This window comes from Marmota monax, unplaced genomic scaffold (assembly GCF_021218885.2).
Source record: "Marmota monax isolate L192 unplaced genomic scaffold, Marmota_monax_Labrador192_F-V1.1 WCK01_AAM20220418_F8-fsc00269, whole genome shotgun sequence".
Lineage (NCBI taxonomy): Eukaryota > Metazoa > Chordata > Mammalia > Rodentia > Sciuridae > Marmota > Marmota monax.
Genome location: NW_026694072.1, coordinates 5,599 through 29,232, shown reverse-complemented (window position 1 = coordinate 29,232; position 23,634 = coordinate 5,599). Strand labels below are relative to the sequence as shown.

Genomic DNA, 23,634 nt, shown 5'->3' with positions numbered 1-23,634 from the left:
TGACAACTTCAACATGTCCAGTAAAATCAAAATGGCTGGGCACTGTGGTGTACACCTGTAATCCAAGTGGCTCAGGAGGCTGAGGTAGGAGGATCATGGGTATAAAGCCATCTTAGCAAAAGCGAGGTGCTAAGTAACTCAGTGAGACCCGTCTCTAAATAAAATACAAAATAGGGCTGAGGATGCGACTCAGTGGCTGTGATCAACCCCTGTTACCACCCACCCACAAAAAAATTCATAAAATGTCTCAAGTTGCTATCTCTTTACTGTTTACTTCAGAAGGAGCTCACCTGACCACCTGACATTATGTGCTCTACTTATTTGTCTGCCTCTTTATTAACCTCCATGAGTTACCATCAGCATTTGGTTCTCCGTTTTCCCTGCTGTACTGCCAGTATTTAAATCTAGAAATTACTTCAGAATGTCCACTGAGTGACACTGTCTTCCCATTATCGCAACATTTTCTAATTCAAAGAAAAAGCAGTATAAAATGTTACTGTGTGGAAATAGAGAATCACTGGGGGAAATGATGTCATCTGTGGAAATGAGGATGGATTTTCTCTAAAGAACACTCTGAAATCATCCTCTAGTGGGCCACAAACATCAATCATGGGGGCAGGGGTAATCTGAGGGCCACATATCATGTAATACACAAGGGCTACAAACTCATTTTAAGGTGTGGTGTGTTTTCTACTCTAAGGATGGGGGGGGGAAATGGCTCCAGAAGAAAAGGGGTGTTGTGGAAATACAGATGCACATCTTCTTTTGTGGGTACATTACATAGAAAGGCCTGAAGAAGCCAAGATTCTATACCTCCAGGCCTCTGGTTGGAAGATGGGGGGGGGGGGCATGTGGAAAGGAATGTGCACGACCTCTAAGAGGCTAGACTGGCCTGCAACTGACAGCCAGCAAAGCATCGGGACCTCTGTGCTAGCACCACTAGGAAATGGCCTCTGCCACACCCACGAGAGCCTGAAGAGGAGAATGTGGCTCGGCTGAGATTTTAATTTCTATCTCATGATTTCAGAGTCTCACCCAAAGAACTAAATATAAGCAGTTATTGTCATCTGCTACTTTTTGCTCTGTCAGATGAAAAACAAACAAAAAAACCCCCCACGAACTCAACCATTCATGCAAAATATTTTGGGAGCATGATTTTGCCAGAAAATTGGGACAGCTCATGGCTAAGAACTACTCGTCCGAACTCCCAATAAGTATGAGTCAGGTCACCTCTTTGGTTGGGTGCACAGACAGCTACCAATCAAATGTCTACCAAAGCTTACTCACTTGGTTAATTCCTCATCGGTGCTTGCCACAAATCCTGCAATTGACTTCTGACGACTTACAATATCGTGGAAACAATCAATACCGACGAACATTGTCTTTTTCAACTTTTTTTTTAATAAAAAAAGTAAATTTAGAACAGAATATGAACAAAACTTAATGGTTAGATTAAAAAACAGACTCTTAAATTTCACTATTCACAAATAAAAGAGAAGGTAATGAAATCCTACATACTCCTGTCTCCACCTTCCAGAGGGCTCCTCCCATCTTGCAATTCATCTGCTGGGCAATCTTTACGACCATGGTTTTTAATGTCCAGGTTATAGTCAGGGTATGTGCCACCACACACTGGCTTGGAATTGGAGATTTAACACACAAGTATTTTTTTATTTCATCATACCTGTTTTTCCTATCATCAGGCAATATGCAAACCACCTTAAAAGCAAGCAGACATGAAACTCTTTAAGACAGTAATGATAAGAGAAATGAAAGCCATTTCAAGGCAGAACACTGATAAACTAGAGTCTATTAAGTGACTAAGTCTAAGGAAGTAGAGAGTGTAGAATCACATCACAAGGAAAAGGCTGCAGAATTGGCAAACTGGGAAGTGTGCATCCAATGCTTAAGCTTGAAAAATCCTTTGTTCCATTGACTCGATTTCCAAGAATTTAGGGTGAAGTTAACAAGGATGGGTTGAAAGTGTCCACAGAAGGATACCAGGATCAGGAAAGCCACCATTTGCAGGATGATCTTTATAGATAGAGTACCTAGCAAGTACCCTACTTGTCCCAGTTCATTTAAATCAACATCCTGTGCTTCCTGATATCATGGATTGAGAAAAACCCACTACCACATCTATGGTATTTTGCAAGAATGCATGACTTGAATCTAATTATGAGGAAATGAGCAAATCCAAATTGAGAGAGATTAGACAAATGGATTAGTCAGTGGATTAGACAAATATTTTTCTGTCTTACAACTAAAATCCTAAAATGCAGGCATAAGATTTTGTGTATGTATTTATGCATGTTTCACAGGTGTACATGGTATGTGTTCAACATGACTAATCATCAGGGAAATGCAGATCAAAGTCATATGAGGCATCACCTCACTCCATTGAGGATGACTGTGATCAAAGGCGTGGAGTAGGGCACCCTTGCACTCTGCCAGTGGGAATGTCAACTAGTACAGTCTATCATTGGAGACAGAGGGGAAGTTCCATGAAAACTAAAAGCAGAACTGCCCTTTGATCCAATGATCCCATGCTGGGTAAATATGTAAAGGAAACAAGTTCATGAAAGAAGTATCTGTGCTCCTATGCTTACTCAGCACTATTCACAATAGCCAAGATATGGCATCAACTAACATGTCCAAGAGATGAATGGTCAAAGAAAGTAGTATATATACACATAGTGAATGCTACTCACTATAAAGAGAGGGAAATCTGGTCATTTGTGATACCACGGATGAACCTGGAGGATATTAAATGAAATAAGCCAGGTACAGAAACAAAAAGCATCATATAAACTTAACTTGTGTGTGTAATCTAAAAATGTTGATCTCAGAAGTGGAAAGTAGGACAGTGTTTACCACAGGTGGGGTTGGTTACCAAGAATGGGGAGCCTGTAGGGGTGTTGGTCAAATAACACATAATTATAGTTAGGTAGAAGGAATGAGTTCCAGAAATCTAGCAGGCAGCATGTTGACTATAGTTAATGGTGTATATAATATTCTTGAAAAAAATGTCACGAGAGTAGATATTAAGTGTTCTCACCATCGACACAACTATTAGGTAATGCATGTTAATTAGCTAGAATTAACCATTCCACAATGGAAACATACTTTAAAACATGTGGTATCCAATAAATATATATCTCTATTTATTGATTTACCTCTTTTTCTGAAGAGCTAAGACATTTCATTTGAAAATGGATATTGGCTCAGAAAAGGTGTTTGCCTCCCAAGATTCCCTATAGCAATTAAAAAAAGAAAGTCTAGGCTTCATATAAAAGGAAGAAAAACATACTGGCCTCATGATTAAGAAAGCCTCCCTGGTCAAAGATCATCCTGAGGGAAGGAAGAGGATGCAAGATGAATTAAGGAAAAGAATTCAAGGAAGGGAGAAAGATGGGATATTTCTGTAGTAACTCAGACACCAGGTAATGACAACTTGGCCTAAAACAATGGATGGAAGAATCATTGAACAAGAGGAAGGACTCGAGCTAGAAGAAATACTATACTAAATAAACATTTACTTAGATCATAACTGGAGATGAAAATCATGATGATTTTTATAACCCATTTACATTAAATTTATATGTCATATCACTTTATAAAATAATTCCAAATTCAAAAGCCTGAGAAGGGGCTAGGATTGTGGCTTAGCGGTAGAGCGCTCGCCTAGCACGTGCAAGGCCCTGGGTTTGATCCTCAGCACCCCATAAAAATAAAATGAAGATATTGTGTCCAACTACAACTAAAAAATAAATATTTTAACAAAATAATTGAAAACTAGAAAAATGTAAATGTCCAAGTATGAGACTATTAAAAAAAAGCCTGAGAACATTAGCAAAAGGAATAGCTAAGCCCTGATAGTGCACATTCAGCTACACTCTAGAGATACATTGGCAGTTGTTGGTTAGTTTAGGGGAACATGGGCAGCCTTCTAAATTTTAAAGTACATGTAAATGCAGATTTAGAACTAAAGAACACACACCAACTAGACACTTACCATTTCTGGGCCATCTTTGATAAGCGTCTTTAAAATGTCTATATAACTAGAGATAGTGTTACCAGGTACTTCTCTCCTAGAAAATAAACATATCATCAATCCTCCAGTGGAAATGAATAGTGAAACACAACAAATATTTCATGCAATGAATAAAAATAAGCCATGATAAAAATGTCAAGATTTCCATTTTAGTTGTTTTTCAAACTAATTTGTAGGTCTGGTTTCCTTTGTAATGAGCTGGGATGTCACCATTTGGTCATCAGAAGTAAAAAGCTAAATAGACTGAAAAAAAAAAATCATTCTAGGATCCCTAAGAGAGGTGAGGACACAGGGCAAATGGCTGCCCCCAAGGAAAAAACACAGGTGATCCCAAGAGTCAGGGCTTGCTCGAGAGGCTGAGAGCAAACAGGCCCAAGACAAAGCAGAGACCTAAATTGTCATTGACAATTTATTGAAATTGGTGGATGCTCAGTGTGGACAACTGGGGAAAATTAAAAAAACTGCAGGTGTACCCAGGCCCAGGGAGGACCCCGTAATTTGGAAGACTCACTTCTAGGAGATCAACCAGGTTCTCTAAAATATCAGAAAAATCCCCTGGTGATTCCAAAAGAGGAGGGGAAGAAGAATCCTTCTGAAATATTTTAGAAAATTCTTCCCAGCAAGGCTGGCCTGCAGGGAAAACCAGTTACCAGAGCCTGATCTTTTGGGGAATTATCAGCTAATCTGCATGAGATAAGGGAAATAGCAACTCTAGCACACTCTAGCCATCTGGTCCTGCCTGACCAAGGAGAGAAGAACTTAAGCACCTGTGAAATTCACAATCCACAGGCTCAACCTCACCACAGAATGACACCTCATTATAGGAGTCTAGTTTCCCTTTAACTTACTACCACATGACCATTTACAGCACACACTGACCCAAAGCATCATATCCAGCCATCAAGGAAAAATTACAAGGCACACCAAAATGCAAAAGCACAATCAAGAGAGAGACAGCAAACATCAGACAAAACTCTCAGATCAGAAATTGACCACAATTTTTCATAACTAAAAAGATTGATTAAAAAAAACTTAAAAATCAGATGTGTCCCCACACATAAAACTCCTTTAACATTTTACTCAAAGTTTCTTACTAATGTGATTATAGAAGAAAGTCAAAGCAATAAACCTTTTTGTAGATGATATCTGTGAAGAAAATCTGAATCAACAAAATCCTGAAATGAATAAGAGGTTACAGTAAGGTTTCAGGATACAAGGCTTAATATATAAGAGCTAAATGCTTTTTTTAAAAAAATATCAGCAACAAAAGTAGAATTTTAAATGAAAAAAACAATATTCACACCTCAAAATGAAATACTTAGGTATAAATCTGACAAAATATGCCTAAAACCTACGTAAGGGAAACTAAAATCCCAATAAATAAATAAATAAATAAATAATAAAATGGAACAGTATTCCATGTTCATAGATGGACTCAACTTATAGTTGATGCAATGCTAATCAAAAATCAGTGAATAATTTTGTGAATATTGGCAAACTAATTTTTAAAACTTATGAGAAGCAAAAGACCCACTATAACCAACACATTTTTTTTCTCTTTCCACTTTTTTTAAAATTGGAGCATCACAGCTAACCAATACAATATTGAAAAAGAACAAAGGTGGAGGAATGACCTATCCAACATCAAGACTTAATAGAAACCTACAGTAATGAAGACAGTGTGTGGTTTTGGGGACGGCATAGACAAATTGGTCAATGGAAATTATATAGCCAGAAATAGACTAAGGTCAATAATCAGACAGAGGAACAAAACCAACACAATAAGGAATCTTTTCAACAGATGATCCTGGAACAAACAGACATCCATGTGCCAGAAAGAAAATCAGTCTAGACACAGACCTTACACCCTTCCCAAAACTAATGCAAAAATGGATCACAGACCTAAATGTACAACCTCAAAATTAAAAACTCCTAAAGTTTTATAGGAGAAAATTTCCATGACCTTGGTTATGACAACAACTTGATACAACATCAAGGGCAAAATTCATGAAAAAGAAGAAATAGATTAGTAAGACTTCATTAAAATTAAAAACTTGTGCCTTGTGAAGGAAACTGTCAAGAGATGAGAAGACAAGCCACAGATTAAAACAAAATATTTGCAAAAGACATCTAACTAAGAGCTGTTATCTCAAATATACCAAGCACTCTTACAATTCACCAATAAGAAAACAAGCTGATTTTAAAATGAGCCAAACATATAAGACCTCACCAAGGAAGATAAATATGGAAAGATCTAACAAATAAGCATGTGAAAAAATGCTCCATATTATGCTATTGAGAAAATGCAAATATAAACAACTTAGAGTCAATGTCACCCTAGAATCACCTGATCCCAGAACACCTGTAACACCAAATGCTGGTGAGAAATTGGAGCAGTAGGAACTCTGATCATTGCCAAGGGGAATGCAAAAGGTACAGACACTTTGGAAAACAGTTGGTGGTTTGTTAAAAACACTTTGTTTTTATGATATGATCCAGTAATTGTGTTTCCTGGTATCTATCCAAAGTTGTTAAACACTTGTGTCCACACAAAAACTGGCACAAAAATATTTAGAGCAGCTTTATGCATAACTGTCAAACCTTGGAAGAAAACAAGATGTCCTTCAGTAGGAGAATGAAAAAAAACTGTGGTACATCTAGACAACATAATAACATTTAGCACTAAAAAGACATGAGCTATCAAGCCATAAAAGAAGAACTTTAAGTACATTATTACTAACTGAAAGAAGCTAATCTGAAAAATTTACATACTATATGCTTCAACTGTATGAAATTCTGGAAAAGTGAGAACTATGGACATAGTGAAAAAAAATTAGTTGAGACTACTCTGCTTGGTATTGTAATGGTGGATATATGTCACATACATTTGTCCAAATCCATAGAATGAATTTCATTCTTGATTTTGTACAATGTAAACTATAGATTGAGCAATTGTAATGGATTAATATAGGTTTATTAATATAGTTTCATCAATTATTTTAAATGCACTGCTTTAGTGGGAGATATTGATAATGGAGGAGGTAGGGAGTACATGGGAAGTCTCCATACATTCTCCATTTTTCTGTGAACCCAAAATTGCTACAAAAAGATTAAACCATTTAAAAATAAGTTCAATTTTTAGAAACATGATTGGGACCTTGGTTCTTTTTAAAAACTTTTTTTAAGTTGTAGATGGATACAATACCTTTATTTCATCTATATATTTTTATGTGGTGCTGAGGATCAAACCCAGTGCCCCATACATGCAAGACAAGCACTAACAATGAGCCACAACCCCAGCCCCTTGTTGTTGTTCTTTTTTTTTTTGTACTGAGGATTGAACCCAGGGGCATTAAACCCCTGAGCCACAGGCCCAGCCCTTTTTATATTTTATTTAGAGACAGGATCTTGCTAAGTTGCTCAGAGGCTCACTAAGTTTCTGAGGCTGACTTTGAACTTGTGAGTCTCCTGCCTCAGCTTCCTGCCCACAAGGATTACATGCTGTGCCACTGCATCCAGTGGGACCTAGTTCTCAACAGTCCCCATCCAGAACTGGAGACTATCATGCTAAGTGAAATAAGCCAATCCCCCAAACCAAAAGCTGAATGTTCTCTCTGCTTTGTGGATGCTAACCCAAACAAAGGAGGCTGGGGAGGGGAATAACAATAACCCATTGGATTAGACAAAAGCAAACAAAGGGGTGCGTGGGGAAAGACAGTACAATTTAATCAGTCCTCACTTTGCTAGCCTTGTATTTGTATACATGACCAGTGTAACTTCACCTCGTGTACAACCACAAGAGTAGGATCCTAAATAGAAAAGTTAAACTCTATGTATGTATATTCTGCCAAAATACATTCTCCTGTCATGTATAAGTAAACAAATTTAAAAAGTATTCCCCATCCATTCACACCAAGTTGCTCATTCCCATGTCTTCCTCAACATGTATCCTAACAGCCACAAAGCATGTCACAAAAGTCTGTTCTAGTGTTTGTTGACTATAAGAAATTAACATTTACTTACAGGGTTTCAGAGTTTTGATAAAGAAAATGATTCCTCCCAGTTGATATCTCAGAGACTCTACTTTCAGATTGTTAACAACCGATTTCTAAACTGGAAATTGCCACTCTACTTACATTTTTGCTTTTTCTAATGTAATGCCCATGGCAGGGGTGACCGAGTTTAGATTCTCCTCTAAGATCTTGGCCTCAGAAACACAGTTCCTAGTATGAAGTATCACCCAGTGTTTCAGTGACACCGCTCTAAGTAAGGATGTACTTTTTGATCCTTTTAACCAGTCTGCTGGTGGATCAGCCTCAAACTAGAAAAGAATGATAAGACATAAATCACTTTTTTTCGACATCAACATTATCCAAGGGCATTTCCATTGTATACCTGTGCGATTTCTATTGAAATCTCTCAATTCTTAGCTTAAATAATGTGTGGATCACATCTTTAAGATCTAGATTAGCAGAACTTGGATTCTATCTTGGGTGTCATGAAGTTTTAGTTGAGAGTTCATTAGACTAAGATGATTCCAGGATCTCAGTTTCCTCAGAGGTACGTGGAGACCTAATGTAAAAAGTAAAATGAAACTAGGAAATTTACCAACCAGAAACTGCCAACCAACATCTATGTAGGGTCTTTCGACTCCAGTCAAATATATCGTTTTCATTGTACTTCTACATCAGCCTGTGGCAGCTCACTGCCCACACTGCTGCCATGAAACTCTGAACCTCTTCTGGTTCCGAGTGCTGCCGGATTCATTAATCCTTCTTTGCTCTAATACTGTTAAAACTTCAGTCTTTTCCTTTATTACAGGTTCCTCTGCATCATTCCGATTCTATGTATCTGGTCCTTAAGAATATACTTGGAAGATCAGTCTTCCAACTGCCAGGAGCAAATGTCCACAGATTTAGATAAAGAGATGAAAGAGCTCACTATAGCCAAGTGCTTCACACATATCCTTATGCAGTGTTTGCCTGTCATCTCACTGAAAGAATAGGTGTACTGAGAAGAGCAACAGGCATAGCTATAAACATGGCTGAGTTGGTTCCTTTGTGTATTACTCTATTTGACTCCACCATGACATGCAAATCCTGACAATTCATCTTACCGAATCTTTATGTTGGAAGATTCTTTCTTCTTTCAAAGTTCTTCCTGAGATAGACAAAAAGTCTGGGTCAAGCACAAAACTCCAGCGACTAAGTTCTCTTTGTGCATTCTGGTCTCTGAAAATATAAATATTCCCATTGTGATCAGATCAAGGAAAATAAGCAATGGCAATTAGATATATGCAAATCAGGACCATTTTCCTTGAATCCATTACTGCCTGTTCTCAGGGTTGAAATATTGAAATTCAGCAGTGGAGGTGTTTCTGTTCATGGTGGGAGTTGTTGAGATTTTAGAAACTGGAAAACATCACGATTTGGATATCCATTATTCAGCCTTCCTGCTGCAGGATGCCTGACTGTCTGGGAACACCCGTCAATCACTAACATAAGCCCCCCGAGATCAGTTTCCTAAGAGGAAGGGCTTTGGGCAGAGAATTCCCTCTTTCTTCTCACTGAGCCACTCTTTGAATAAAGTCATTTGCCTTGCCTCAACTCCTTAGCTGTCAACTTAATTGGTCAAGCAGCTGGAACTTAACAATATTGCAGATAGAACTCTGAAATAATCTTGCCCCTGGACTCACATTTCCATAGGCAATTTAGAGCCTCTTTCATTATTCCTGTATCTTGGTCCTCTAACATTGCCCAATCAGAAAAACTGGAATTGCTCCCCCTCTCCCCCAAAGAATAGCATTTTTTTCTGCAATAGTCATTTTTTAATAGAACAATCTGAGATGTCAAGGGATATACACACAGAGCTCAAACTCAGTGCACACGACACTCAAGCACAAGCACAGTCAGAAAATTAGCACTTACACTTGTAGAGAGTCCCTGAACTCCTTCAATACTCTTGACCTGTTCATGGGACCTGGTCTCATTTTTGCAGACAATTCTCTCATTATTGAAGATCCTCTTTGTATGGTACCTGTTAGACCTTTTAAAAAAGATTAAAATACAGCTACACAAGCAAGAATAAATTTATATTAGAGAAGACCGAGGTAGTGGAGGTAGAGGGAACCACACCTGACCAACTTAGGGGTTGCAATTCTGGGTCATAGGCTTCTGCAAAAAGACTTTCTACATCATAATTCAATCAGTGACTTTTTCTCTGGTATTAAAAATTCAGAGACTGAACTGGGCAAGTGCTCGACCACTGAGCTACATCCCTACCCTTTTTGTTTTTAGGGAGGGTTTCACCAAGTTGCCTCAACGCCTCAGATTTGCCACCCTCCTGCCTTGGCCTGTGCTGCTGGGATCATAGGTGCGCACCATGGCACCAGCTGAATCTGACTTTTAAAGACTTGGGTTGTCTTCCACAGAGACTCCATCAGTCAGCATTACCTGTCAGGTAGCACAGCTGAGGGACCAGACGTATAGGTGAACGTGGCATGAGCCTCCGGCCCTTTTTCCATCTTCCTTGGCTGACCAAGAGTGGCTGTTTGAAGTCAGTGATATATTCATTGTATTTCTGCTCAAGAGAAGCAAGGAAGACGGGTGTGACTATCAGAAAAAAAAACAGAAAACCTGACATAAAGAGATACAAAAGCACGTGTTTTTGATCACATGGTGCCTGGAGGTGTGCTGGTGATTACTTTTCCCTTAGCTGTTAAGAAAGCATGAAGAGGACTTTTTAAGTTTTCTTAATGTTGATGTCCCAGGGACCACGTCGCTATGGTTCCTATAAGCAGACGTGGCAGAGAGAGAGTCGGGCTCCTACAAAGCATCACATTGAGGTCACTGTTCTCTTCTCTGCCCTTATACACAGCGATGGCTGAGAGACTTAGGAGTATACAGTGATCACTGACCTTGCCTTGAAAACTCCTAATGCACACCAAGAACTTTTAAGACGACTCACACTAATGGGGAAGGGCAAATCCTGACCCCTTTTAAAAATTTCTACATCCAACATTTCTTCTCAGTCTTTTCCCCTAAGCTCATAGTTCCTGTTTCCAGGAGGAAAAGACATTTTAAAAACCAGATGTCACAAACAACTTCTTACACTGATGCTGCAATTCTCAAATAGTGTGGTGCCTTTCCTCCTGCAAAAAAAAAAAAAAAATAGCAATCCTGCTAGAGCCTTCCACATCACTTATCAGCAAGGTCCTGGCTGAAGACAATCTGTCACATGGATTCTGGCATCAGGTGTTTCTCAAGCACCTGGGAATTTCAAGAAAGCTCCCACACTCCGAAGAAGACAACCTCAAATTCAGCTTTTGTGACTATTCTTAAGAATTGAAACTAGGAGGCTAGCTTAAGACATTGATACAGAAGATATAGATGTCTTTTCCTTAAAGAGGCCTGTAGTTATTTAAAACGCACCTGGGATTTACCTGTGTCCCTGTCCTAGAACTTTCTCATGGTTTGGAGTTCACTGATTTTGCAGTTTGCCACTCCATCAGAGCCTCTCATACCTCCAGCCCACCCAAGCCAGCTTCTTCCAGGCTCCCCCATCCCAGAGGATGATGCCATCATCCACCCATTTTTCTCTCCTTTTTCTGGCACGCATAAGATCCACACCATCCACAAGTCCTGCCCATTCCTATTCACCTCTCCAAGCCAGCACACCACCATTTATGTTGAGTCCCTTTAATAAACTCCTCGCTGGATTCCTTGCCTCCATTTTTACCTGCCTGTGCTGTCTCTGTATATATAGATGAAATAGTATTTAAAAACAGATCACTTGAGCTGGGGATGGGGCTCCGTGGTAGAGTGCTTGCTTAGCATGCTCAAGGACCCAGGTTCAATCCCAGGGCCACAACAAAATAAAATACCAAAAGCTCCCCCCCCAAAAAAAAAAAAAACCCCAAAAAACAAAAAAAAATAAAAACAAACAAACCCCAGATCACTTGATCCATCTACATATTACCATTTGATCACAGTAATCTTCAAGTTTTCCCAGGGCTCAAAATTCTATACAAGGCGTCCCCTACCTCACCCTCCAATAAGGGTGCAGCCCCAGCCCTGTTGACACAGCTCCCTCTGTGAACCACCTAAATTCTCCAGAGAACACACTAGCTCCGAGATAGGGAAACACCGTGAGAAAGGGGCCTTTGCTGTCCCCTTCCTTTTCTTCTCCCTGATCTGCACACAGCTCACTCCCTTATGACATGCACACTTCAGCTTCTCAGGAGCTTCCATGACCACTCAATCTACGTAGCCACAAGAGAGGCCCCATCTATGTAAGAGGATCAGAATAGTTTTTTCTTGTCTGCCTGCTGTGAGAACCCAAGTTCCTCAAGATCAGGAGGCTCCACTGTCCTAGCATGCACAGCCAAGAGGCGATTGAGGCACTGACTGCTTTCTGGATGGAAGACACAAGGCTGAGGGTGGCATTCACTCCAGGGTACTATTGTTCCCTTGGACACCCACCAGAGTGCAGTCATTATCAATGGCTCCACGTGGCTACATTTTGGGTTCTTATATACAAATATAAGCTTTTCTTTATCATCCATCTGCAACTTGTTTCTAGTTGCTACAAGTATCTGGCATTCTTTAAATGATCATTCTTCATCTTCCCAAACTAGAAAGTCGATTGTATCAACTGGTGCTCCCTGGTTTACTAAGTTTACTTATTTCTTTGTGAACACTCACATTTGAAATTGTGGAACCCATGATGTGCCTTAGCACATCACTGAGACATCACATCAAGTGTAATTGATCATTTTTATTCTTTTTGCACCAAGTACTACAGAGTTGAGACTTCTAGACAAGTACATTTTTCTATCTGAAGACTGACCATATTTTATTTTTATCCAATAGTCCATCTACATGTTGAAAACTACTCTAGCCACTTCTAAGGCTGACAGAGTGGCCCTGCTAGAGCTGTCTAATGATGCCACTTTGCCCTCTACACAGGCACTTGAACACATGGATAATAGATGAGGCAGCCCTAGTCCCCAAAGGGGAGTATGTTAATACTGTATATCTAAGGTTCCTAAGTAAGACTTCTGAGAAGTTTATTCTATTAAGTTTGAAAAATTTTAAGATTCAAAATTTTTAAGATAAGATTTCCTACCTGTTTGTAGTATTGCACATAGGTGATTTGGCCACCATCTGATTTTGGAAATGTATCTCTGGGAGTCTGATTCCAATCGATAGCATCCACCCTGTAGGTTCTGTTGTTGTATCTGTGGCGGAACCACAATGTAAGAGGGTATTCCTGACTTAGTCATTGCACACGAAAGTATTTTTAATCCTCCAAGTAATTGTAGGATATATCAATACTAACAAGATTTGATTCACATACTGTACAACTCACCCATTTAAGTGAATGAGCCAATGGTTTTCATTGTATCTGCAGAGTTGTACAATCAACAATCTTAGTATATTTCTACCTCCCCAGAAAGAGCATCATAACCATAAGCAACCATTCATTTCCACCCTAGTCTCCCAGCCCTAAGGCAGCCAAAAATCAACTTCCTGCCTCTGTACAGCATGTAATCTTTCCTGGCTTTCACTTAGCTTAATGTTTTCAAGGTTCATTTAGGCTGTAGAAAGTGTTGGTAATTGATTTTTTTTTTTTAATTTCCAAATAATATTCTACTGGAATCAGAAGCAGTGGCCTGTGCCTATAATCCCAGTTACTAGAAAGGCCGAGTCAGGAGGATGGCAGGTTCCAGGCCAGCCTGGGAAATTTAGCAAGACCCTGTCACAAAGGAAAACAAAGGGCTGGGACTGTAGCTCAGTGCTAGAGCACTTGCCTAGCATGGGTGAGGCCCTGGGTTCCAAAATCTTTGTAGTATATATATTTATACACATACATACACACACACACAATACATATGTATATGCACAAATACACACATTTTCAGTTGGATGGATAAACATTTTGTTTATTCATACACCAGTTGAGGGACCTTAGGGTTGTTTGTTTATAGTTGGGTATTATGAATTATGTTATGAACATGCAAGTATGAATTTTGGCAGATAAGGAACTGAAAACTTTTAGGTTTATAACTAGGAGTGGGGTTTCTGGGTCATGTGGTATGCCATCTTTAGTCTGACACTTCCTCAAATGACATTTTACAAAGAAATTATATTATTTTACATTTCTACCTCAATGTAGAAAGTTGGTTCTACATTTCCCAGATCCTTACCAAGTTGTTGATATCTGCTTTCATATTAGCCACCATCATGGATGTGAAGTAGTACCTTATTTTGAGTCTCACTGGCTGATGATGTTGAACATTCTCTCATGTGCTCACTGGCCAGAATATCTGCTTTGGAGAAAGGTCTCCGTAGAAATGTCTACTCCGATGATGTGTCCATTTTTTAAAAAATTGGTGGGCTTCCTTGTTGGGTTGTGTCCTTTATATATTCTAGATACTACTACTTCTAATACATGTGACTTGCATGTATTTTCTCCTTGTCTGTCAGTTGTCCTTTCACTTTTTTGACAATGTACTTAGAATAAAATTTGTTAACTTGAAGTCCAATCTACCTATAATGTTCTTTATCTCTGTGCTCTTGATGTCCTATCCAAGAAGAGTTTGCCTAATCCAAACTCAAAATTTACTCCTACTAGCTCTTATATACGTGTACACATGGTCTATTTTGAGTTAGTTCTTGAATTAAATTTGGGTAAACTTTGTGCATTGTGTGAGAGGTCAGGTGGATATCCAGTCACCCCAGCATATAACTGAGAAGGCTTTTCCCTCTTGTTGAATTAACTTGACATCCCTGTAAAAATAAGAAACTGCAAGGGTGAGGGCCGGCTTCTGGAGTCAGCTCTGTAACAGTGGTCTGCAGGTCTATATTTGTGCCAGTATCACCCTGTCTCAATTGTTGTCACTTTTTAATAAGGTTGCAGTTGGGAAATTCGAGTTCTCTAGCTTTCTTTTTAAGACTGCTTTCCACTGTCTTATCAAGTTAATACTTCTGTGTAGAAGGAAAATTAAGATAAAAACTTCCTTCCAATAAAATGTAGCCAATGGATTATATGTAAGAGCTAATTTTTAAAATAGCTTGTCATTCACCCAAAAAAATAAAAGGGAAGAAATGCAGAAAAAAACATGCTGCTCTGGGCAAGCAGACCCAATGAATGGGCGTCAGGGACTGAGGGACAACAAGAGCCTAGAGACTCTCTCCCAGGCTGTAACCAGATGGGAAGTGCAGCAGATGGTTCTTATGATTTTCATGCTATTTCTAGTCCTAAATGTCCACCTTCAGTGATTCAAGAAGTACAGGAACATCTTGTGTGTGGGGTGAAGAGAGTAATCAAATTGATGATTATATAAATTTGTTTAAAAAGTAGACTTACCTTGTAAAAACAATTGACCCAACTAATTCTTCTTTGATTTTGGCAAATTCATTGTTCTCCTTTAGTCTCATTATTAAATCATAAGCAGTTTCCAATCGGAGTAGTTTATGGCTCAGGTCGGCACACAGAGTAAGGCTGTTTTCATATGGAAGAATGGAAGTAATATAACCAGGCAAGACTTCCAACCTGCAGGCACAAGAAACCGCATGAGAGTATGATGGTCAGCCTCTGCGCAGGAAGCAAAGTGTTCAAGGCCTGAGCTCTGGGTCTAAAATAGGTACAAGTCAACTGGTTTTGATCCCTTAATTTTAGCAATAATTGATCTTTCCAAGGACCTTCAAATAAAGATGACTTATAAGTAGCACATCTCTTTGTTAATTGTTATTACTACATACAGGCTTAATGCATCATCTCTAACTTTTAAAATAAATTTATATACACACATATCCCAACAATAGAGATGTATATAATATATAATTGCTACTAAATTTCAGACATTTATCACTCAATTTTTAATTGATTTAGGCTTCCTGTATTGTTTATACAATAACTGAATACTTTTAGGTTTATGTTTTTCATACTAGGTTCCTACCCCCCCCCCTTTCTAATAAAACCAAAAGTTTAATTGCTTTGCTAGGAAAGGAGAAACACAGGGGGCTCCTGTCCCAGAGACCGATTCTGCCCATCATAGGGACCAAAGGGTTTTGACAGAGGCAATTCCAGGTGTTCCTGGTCCTACTTCACTTGTTATTTTGGGAGATAATCATTTCTTAGCTCTTCTGGTGCCATCCCCAAGTCTGAAATTCTTCACTCCTGTGGTGGGTATACACTTAAGGACAGATAACTGGATGGGGACCAAGAGTAAACCTGTCCCCCCGACCCCAGGTTAGGGAGGTAGAGAGGGAGAAGAGAAAAAAAATGTTCATTTTAAAATAAGCCTCAGTGGCAGAGCATCATGCTGGGTTTTTTAAGGTTAATTTTTCTTTTTAATTTATACTAAATTGAACTTTAGTTGATCATGGTGGGTGGGTGGTACAATTTAAAGGGTATATCACTTTAAAATCATACCAGTTCAAATAGAGCAACTTTCTAAAAACAATATATTAAGTCTATAGAACATTGTATTTTCTACTTTATACAAACCCATGGCCCAACATAACACATTTCTTCCTGTAGTCATAATAGTGGCGGCCGATTTGTTTCAAATTCATCTGCCTCAGAGTTCTAGAAGTTGAAACAATAGAATTTATTGAAAAGAATGAATGTTACTAAGCATTTGGTCACACGTAAGATACATTAGGAAAACAGTCTGCCAATGGTTTTGGTTCTATTATCAATTAAGACAAAGCACCCGATAATAAATTACATGAAGATTATATATTCATATTCTCATACATGCATATATATCTCAAAAATATGTGTATATAAATACAAAAAATATATATTGGTTATTTTATATATATATATACACACACACACACACACACACCCCAAATTTATATATTATACATTTTTGATAGCAGGGATTGAACCCAGGGGTGCTTAGCCACCGAACCACATCCACAGCCCTTTTTAATATTTTATTTAGGGACAGGGCCTCTCTAAAGTGCTGAGGCTGGCTTTGAACTCACAGTCCTCCTGCCTCAGCCTCCAGAGCTGCATGTGCCAATGCTCCCAGGGAAGATATAAAGGCTCATGTAACTTAAATTTTTCTGGCTCTTTTTAAAAGATAAATTATATGAATCTCAGCAGAATGTCCTTCATTCCCAGAACTGAACTTAAACTTCTTAAAACTTGGGACACATAGTTTGTAATTCTGAACATCTGGTCAACATAGTGACTCCAGAAGAAGGGGCAAGCAGGTGCTCCAGATAAAAACACCCATTATGCATGTGATAACTCTGGCAGGTACCAAACACCGGAAATGGGTGTGGGCAGGGAGAATGAGTGTTGGAGATGAGCCACAGAGCTTGCCCCAGTGTCACTTCTTCCCCAAGACTTCTCACCATTCAATACATGGAGGCTGTCAATTCACAAAGTGTGAGAAGCACACAGCTCTGTTCACCAGCACTGATGCCTAAGTGAACCATGAGCGCAGCTCATGGGAACTCAATCTTGCCAACACACCTTCTGAAGAGAACGTTGTAATAGCGCACGCAGTCAGGGTGGTTGGGCGGCAGTTCCTTGGAAAGCTAGAGTGTGATCTTCACAATGCTACGGCTTAGGGTATAGCTGACAAATTCCATCTCCTAAGGAGTACAAAACAAAAATGTTGCAGACGTTCTTTCAAGAAAGAAAAGTTTCATTGAATAACAAGCCAACATGACCCTTAGATATCCAACACTCCACTATGATGCCTGTGTGTAGAAAACACGGTTCACAAAAGCCAAGCTTTAGAATTTTTAACTTAAGCGCCTATAAATAATTTATTTGGTTAACTAATATCAAAATTTATTGATGATGAAGTTCAAAGAAGATAATGAAAATGCATAAAAGGAAAATATGTCCTTATCCAAACATTTTTTTTGGCTAAAGTTTGAGAGTAAATGAAAAAAAATTTTTAATCAGCATTTTCCAGCCACATTGTGCTTCAATTCCATTTAAAGTCCCCTTAAGCACTAACATCAGAAGCATTATTGATCATTCATATTGATCAAATGTGACACGCAGGTTAGTTACAAGTCCTGTGGGCAAGAGATCCTCAAAACTTCTCTACACGCTCTTGTACAGAAACAGTTTTGTGATAGCAAAGTGTAAATGCAAGAGAAAGAAAAGAAAACGTCAGATATTACTTAACCTGATTTGTTAGCCTTCGAGATAACAATAAAGAGTTTCCATCAAATATATGGCTTATTCCAAAAACGCTTTCATGTTGAAAAAGTAACTGTGAACGCAGATTTGTATCGTCTACATCTGGTTTGAAGTCAACGTTGTACTTATATGCAATCCACTGGGGACATGTCAATCGGAAATGGTTTGTTACGAGTTTTACCGCTTTACCTTCTGAACCTGAAAAAAATAATGCACATGTCGAAAATGGGACAAAGTGACTGATTTGACCCCAAATAGTCTGGACACTATGATATTAGGAAACAAACTTAGGTCAATCATGGAGATAAAGAGTAAACAAACATTTGTACACACCTGATCTCCAGAGTGCCTGTCAATTTGGTGAGAACTGATGTAAATATAAATTTAGAGAGTTTTAACTTTAAGATTAAAATATTATATAAATCAAACCCCAAACTAAATCTCTGCAGCTACCAAAAGGAAAAATAAGCCACTATGGATAACAGTTGTAATTTTTTAAAGCTCAGGACAGCCAAAGAACTGAGTCATTCTATTTTATGGGCTTTTAAGGAAAGATAAGCAGTCTACCCAAACTCTACAATGAATGGTCATTTCTGCAAAATTGAATGAAAGGCGAGTGGCAGCCCGAGTGAAATATGTCTACGTAGAGTGATGGTGTGAAGCTGTGCAGAATCTCTTAAACACACATTATTGGTAATCAAGAGCTTAAAATGAACAGCTCCATAAAATGTAATGGTCATAGGCCAACACACCTGTTTTTGAGTGTCTAACATGCTCCAAGTTCTGCCTGGTATTCACCACAAGATCTTGAAAAACTCCAGCACGCCTCTTAGGCCTCACAGATAATGCCTGCAGTCCAGCTTCCAGTTGAGGTTCTCCTACATATGAATACACGCAAAGGCTGCAAATTTATACAGCAAAAAGGGAAAAGAACAATGTAACCCCAACTATCAAGCAAAACAATCAAGGTTTAAAATGATGCCACTGAAAGATCCAAACGTCATTTCATGGACAGGTTGCAAGAAGTTTACTAAGAAAGTTTCCCAATAATCTCTTTTATTGGCACTTGATTTATTCCTGTTACACGATTTGTTCACCCTCACAAGATTCGGAAAATACCCTGATTTCTGGTGGCAGAGCTTCATAGCTCAGCTCCTGGCACTATGTGCTGCCCTCTAGTGGGCAGCAGAAAGTGCCGAATGAATGAAGTAAAAAAAAAAAAATTATATCTATCCATCCAGGCAATTCCCTTTTAGTATGGAGGAACTGACCTTTCTATGTAGAAAAACTGGAAAGGACCTCAGCCTATTTCATTACCTTCTAGGATTTATTTAAATATTCCACATAGGCAAGATTTGAATGAAAGTGTGAATAGTGCATTGTGAAAGATATCTGTAAATCCTGTTTCCTTGAATGGCCAAGAGTCCATAGTTTGGATGACCAAAGTGTTTTACTTCTGAAATGTTACTTCTGAAAACTATTATTCTTAGTTTATGGTGCTCTTACACAGTATTAAGAGTCTGTATTTCTACAGGAGAATGGCTATTCACTATATTTTATGTATAGAATTTAGAACTAGCTCCTGACACATCCAGCAATCAAATTCATTTTCTGTGGAAGAAAACAGGAGTTATCAATTATTGGCATTTGCTACACACCACATACTTTATACATGATATTTAGTCACACCTGCAGAACTGTGATGGGGGATACAAGTGCGTTTTAATGTGATGTATTCAAACTTCACTTTCTTGGTTCTGGATTTTGTATATTAAAACATTTTTCTGTTTCTTATTTAATGTTCATAGGTTTAGCCTATCACAAGTTATTTGGCTATAAGAAGTGAGGCAGAGAATGGGGTCTGAAGTTTGATTGCATTAGCCACACCCTTGGCAAATGACGACAGCTGAGCCTGAGGGCTCACCTGTATAATGACGAAACCTGTCACCTGCAAGGATGCTGAAAGGCAGGAAAACACCCAGTGGTTAAATAGCTGCTCAACCTTCAACACAGCAATTTATTTTATTTTATTTTTTAAAAAAAATTTATTTTGGTACATTTATGTGTGTATTGTCCTAAACAGACAAAAGAATCATGTTCCCAGAACTCCTGGCTAACTTAGGGTTATCTCTACAAATATATTATCTAACCTTGAGAACAATATTGAATTGGCTCATGAATAATGTTCTCTGCTTCTTTTTCATTAGCTTTTCAAATGTGAGGCAAATAAAACACTGACAGTCAAATAATTCACTGCAGGAAGGGAGATAGTTATAAGCTGCCTATGCTCCCCATCCTGCCAAGCATCATGGGAATACTGGAGCTTTCTGTTGGTGTGTGCACCTTCCCCTGACAATCCTCCCCTGCCCCTCACACACTCTCCTTCCCTCATCTCACCTGGAGCCTGGACCCCTCCTTCTGCACCTCTTGGCTGCCCATGTGCAGCTGCTTGGACCTCCTCTCGTGGTGGGTAGGGGCCACGCTGCCACGCAGCAGCCTGAGGGGCCTGCAGGATTTTAGGAGATAGAAATAAAAAGTAGTGTTGCCCAGATGATATATGCTCGGGACCCAAAGAAAGCCTCTCCCTTGGAAAAGCTTACATTCCAGTAAAAAGTAAATTTTGAAAAAATAACTTCTGTTGCACCTTGCAGCTAAGAAAATGAAAAAATGCAGAGCAAAACAGAATGGGGGTTCTGGGAAGCTGGGTGGGAGGGGAAGTCTGCTCCAACTCATGGGGAGCAATGAGGAACCTCAGGGGACACTGACATGGGATCAGACTTGAAGAAGGTGAGTGAATGAGCCAAGTCCCACGGGCCATAAATAGAGGCGGGAGGGCAAAATTTCTGGGGTGCACAGGTAGAAATGTTCAAGAAGAACGAGGATCCAGTGTGGCTGGAAAGGTGAGACACAGGATGAGAAGACAGTGGGATTTAAAAAAAAAAAGGGAGGCCATTTGAAGGAACTTGCCTTTCACCTTGAAAATGGGAGCCTTTCCAGGGTGTTGGGCACAAGAGCTACAGGACCTGGTTTGCCTGGTTCCTTGTTAGGAATAGATCAAGTGGAAGACAAGGGCAGAGGCAGGAAGACCAGTTAGGCCACTGCAGTGTCCAGGGAGGGTTGCGGACAACTGGGACCAGAGGGAGGGATCCAAGTGCTGAGAAGCTGGTGGATACTAGATAGGCTTCCATTCCTGGCTTTGGGTGGGAGTGAGAGACAGTATTCCCTGGTGGTCTATGGGACAGGTTTGCCATAGAGTCTAGGATGAACCCAAAGATGTTGGCCTGCACAAATGGATGAACGAAACGCCTTTGAATGAGGTGGGAATGACATGTTTGGTCGGGGAAATTGGGAGTGTGGTGTGTCCATGAACATCTGTGAGGATCGTCGGGCAGTGCAGGAGAGGTTCTGGCTGGAGATCTAGATATGAGGACTGTCCACATACCAGACATTTCAAGCCATGACACTGGCTAATATCGCAAGGGAGTGAGTCTAAATGGAAGAGAGAAGAGGACCCACGGCATGTCATGGGAGCAAGGAGGAGAAGCCAGCCAAGAACAGTTTAGCAGGGGTGGCAGTGCTGGAGGAGGAGAACAATGGTGTGTATGGTGGCTAGAGGGAGTTCATCAAGGAGGGCACGTGCAGGCAGGACAGAAACAATCTGCGGATTAGGGGAGGCAGAGGGCACCATGGAGCCTAAGAGCAGTCTCAGTAGAGCCCTGAGGAGAGCCCAGCAGGAGGAGAGAGAGAAAAGAGAAGAACTGGGGGTCAGAAGGGAGACAGTTCTGCAGCAGGAAGTGGGTGGTGAAGGCGGGACTGTTGGGGAGATTACCTGCTGAACAGGAGGAATCTCTTTTGAATGCAAATGCTTTAGATGAGCAATACCCAGCTGCCTTGAGTAGCTGACAGGGGAGTTGCCGGAGGGATTCCTGGGATCAAGGACTGCTGAAGGATCCCCGATGAAAGCCAAGCTAGTGCCTAGGGCCTCAGGGAAGGGGCTGAGACCAGGGGTTTTGATGCTCCTAGTTGAGGAGACAAAGTTAGGAGGTCATTGACATTGAGGTCAATGCTCTGTCTCAATGACCTGGGAGTCAATGTCAAAGACTTGAAATTAGGACTAGAGAGGAGATGGTGAGGTTTGAGGGCAGCAGAAGAGGAGAGGAATAACACAGAATGGGCAGGTTCAGATGTGTCTTGCCAATGCCAAGCAGTACCCAGTCCCACTAGAGGTCACCAAGCTGGACTCCATCAATAGGGGTAGGGTTCTCCTTCACCAGTGCAAAGTTGATATGCACTAAAAGAACACAGAACATATCCACATAGCAGGGATATCAAGTGTTAAACAAGACTGCAAATTCTATCTGGTTCAGGTGGTTGAGGACTTTAATGAAGATGCTTGTTTCCAAGTCGTTTCCAAAGAGGTGTCCTGGGCTCAAGTCAAGAAATTTAGAAACCTTTGTGATCACTCTGGGTTGAAAGGAAAAATCCATTTGCATGTGGTAAAAACCAGGCAGGGAAACAGCAGAGAGCTCTGCATCCCCTCAGCCAAGAAATTTGACTTTTCTTAGAAATCTATCAGTTCTCACTTAACAGAAAAGAACTCTATACTGGACTATAGTGGTAGAACCTGGGCTTTTAAATTCTTTTCACCTCCAGCAGGGATCTCTAGCATAAAAGAAACAATTAACTTTACAGCACTCACTGCAGCAGCTCCAGGTGCCTCACGTTGGGGGATAGGCTGATCGGCCCTCCTCCTGGCCCTGCCAGGCATGGTGTTCCTGGCCCTGCCAGGCATTGTGCCCCTGCCCCTGCCCCTGCCAGGCATTGTGGTCCTGAGGGCGTTGACCCTGAAGGAGAAAAGCCCTGAAAGAACATGATTGTAACAGATATCACTGGAAAGTCTCCTGGCAATTTAAAACAAAAAACAAAAGCGATTAATTAGGTTAAAAAATGAGGCACGGGGTAACTAACTACACACGTTTTCCAATCACACCAATGAGACGGATTGCTCCAGAGTTGGCAGAGAAGTGACAGAGAACCTGCTAAAACACTGCTGGAAATTGAAGAATAAAACCTGGCTTGGTGGCCCAGTTTGTAATCCTGGTGACTCGGGAGGCTGAGGCTGGAGAATCTCAAGTTCAAAGCCAGTCTCAGCAATTTAGTGAGGCCCTACGCAATTGAGCAATACCCTGTCTCAAAAAAAAAAAAGGACTAGGGATGTGGTTCAGTGGTCAAGTGCCTCTGGGTTCAATCCCAATGGACAAGTCAGTACCGGTTCTTCCCACTTACCACACATTGGCATAGCACAACATCCTCTGTACCCCTAATGTACCCGACACATACACTTGAGCTGCTGCACCCCGAGTTGGCCCTGCACCCAGGCATCCTCTCCCCTGGCCCTT

General features: G+C 40.1%; 1 pseudogene; it reads right to left on the bottom strand.

The window, feature by feature from the left end:
• The window catches only part of LOC124106665 (piwi-like protein 3), a 29,207-nt pseudogene extending 5,795 nt beyond the window's left edge, over nt 1-23,412 (bottom strand).
• Nucleotides 23,413-23,634: the final 222 nt, after the last annotated feature.